This window comes from Aplysia californica, unplaced genomic scaffold (genome assembly GCF_000002075.1).
Source record: "Aplysia californica isolate F4 #8 unplaced genomic scaffold, AplCal3.0 scaffold00221, whole genome shotgun sequence".
NCBI lineage: Eukaryota > Metazoa > Mollusca > Gastropoda > Aplysiida > Aplysiidae > Aplysia > Aplysia californica.
This window is the reverse complement of record NW_004797491.1, coordinates 170,763-172,731: the sequence shown is the minus strand read 5'-3', so window position 1 is coordinate 172,731 and position 1,969 is coordinate 170,763. Positions and strand designations below refer to the sequence as shown.

General features: G+C 37.8%; 1 protein-coding gene across 1 annotated transcript in view; it reads left to right on the top strand.

Moving 5' to 3' along the window:
• LOC106011943 overlaps positions 1-1,969 on the top strand; it is a 10,910-nt gene that overhangs the window by 6,626 nt on the left and 2,315 nt on the right. The window lies entirely within an intron of this gene.

Below are 1,969 nucleotides of genomic sequence, written 5' to 3'. Positions count from 1 at the left end.
CTCCCATCATGTCCAAAAGTCAAAAGCAACAACAAACAGAAAAAGAAAAAAACAACAACATAAAAGCAAAACAAAAATAAACCAGTAAGCAATCTTAAAATAAAAAAAAACTAAAGGGAAAATAAGTTAATTAATAAAATTAATTAATAAGAAGGCAAAGCAAGGCGGAAAACGAAAATAAATCAAACCCAGAAAAGAATAGAAGCACAAGGTGAAAATCAAGAATTTTAATGTTTTTTCTGAGATAGTTCGGTGCAACCCAAGATCAGAAATATCGCAATCGCGTACGTGTATTGTGATTTAAATATGTAATAATAAAAATAATTGCATGTATACCTTGCATATCCACGCTCTTCAGCATGCTCTACGCGCTTTAAAACTGCTATTCTTACCACAGAAGACCCCCAGAGCCAATGATTATAACAGAATTTTTTATTTTGGGCTTCCTTGGTAGCATGCAATGCAACTTGCGGATTACGCGCGTTCAAACAAACTGACAAAATCGTTCGCTCTATAGCCGGCTACTCATTCCCACTAAGGTGAAATGAGAAAAATTAGTGCATAGTGCTGTTCCCCAGGGCACGACGTCGAGCCCTTGGTGGGATTCGAACCTACAACTTTACGGTTGCGAGTCCGAGGGGTTTACCATGAGGTTACTGAAGCCATTTTATGACCTGGGATATTGTCTTCTCTCTGGTCGATCACCGAGCCTATTTGTCGTTATTGTCACTCCGTGTTACAACTTTGGTTCAAAGCCAACAAGACAATAAACTGTCCACACCCCTCATCAGTGTAAATCACGTGTGTGTGGTGTGGCGGTAGTGGTGGTGGTGGTGGTGGTGGTGGTAGTGGCGATGGTGATAGTGATAGTGGTGGTAGTGGTAGAGGAGATGGTGGTGGTGGTGGTGATGGTGGTGGTGGTGGTGGTAGTGGAGAGGTGAACGTGCGTGTGTCTGTGTATATATCTGCATATATATTTGTAATGAAAGCTGTTGTTCTACGTTGTTCGTATGTTTGTTTGTACGTATGTTTGTTTTTGTTTGTTTGTCTGTCAGTCTGTCTATCTGTCTTTTTGTCTGAGTGCCTTTCGGAAGCGTGCCCCCTAAGTGATCTAATTTTTGTCGAGAGAGGCGTAAAAAAAATTAATGGTGGTAAGGTGTGTCTCCTGCTTCTTAAAAAAATAGATTGAATAGAAATGAGGAGAATAAAGAACCCTGTCTAACTCCTCTGACTGTAGGAATACGTCCCACTTCACTTTGTTCGAAAGAACAGAGCCATTTGCAATGTTCTATTGCGCCTTTATGGTGACAATAAGAGTTTACTTAATGTTATATTCTCCTAAGACATGATATTTCATAACTATACTTTATATTGATAGCATTTCGATATTTCAGAATTACAAAGTTCTATCTGACATTTTTTCTTCTTCTGTTTTGAGTTACTAAGTCCATGGAGTAGGAAACCAAATGTTTTATATTCTACTCTATCAAAATCATAAGATTATTCGGGGTCCTTTTCAATATATTCAAAGAATTGCATTTGAAAAACCGTGATATGTTGTGAAAGTTAAAATTTTTGACGTCAAACTTCTAAAAACTAGGGACGGGTAGTTTAAATTAAGCTAAGGTAACGCATATTCACTCTAAAAAAATAGCTCTATGCGCTTTACTATAACTAATTTCACCCCAGCAGACCCAAGAATACCCGAAAATATTCCCAGTTTTTGGGGATGCAACAGTAAAAGCAGCCGATTAAACGCTAAAACGCTTACAAACTTACACGATACTGTTATTGATTTTTTTCTTCAATTTAGTACATTTATGCTCACTTTTCCCTGTGAGCATTACTGAAAGGCACACAATTTGTCATTCTTCAGTTATCTTGAACTCTCAAGTTACTGAAGTTACCAAATTTTCGCGGTCATTTTTTCTCTAATTTGATCATTATCTCCAGATTACAACCCCCCCCC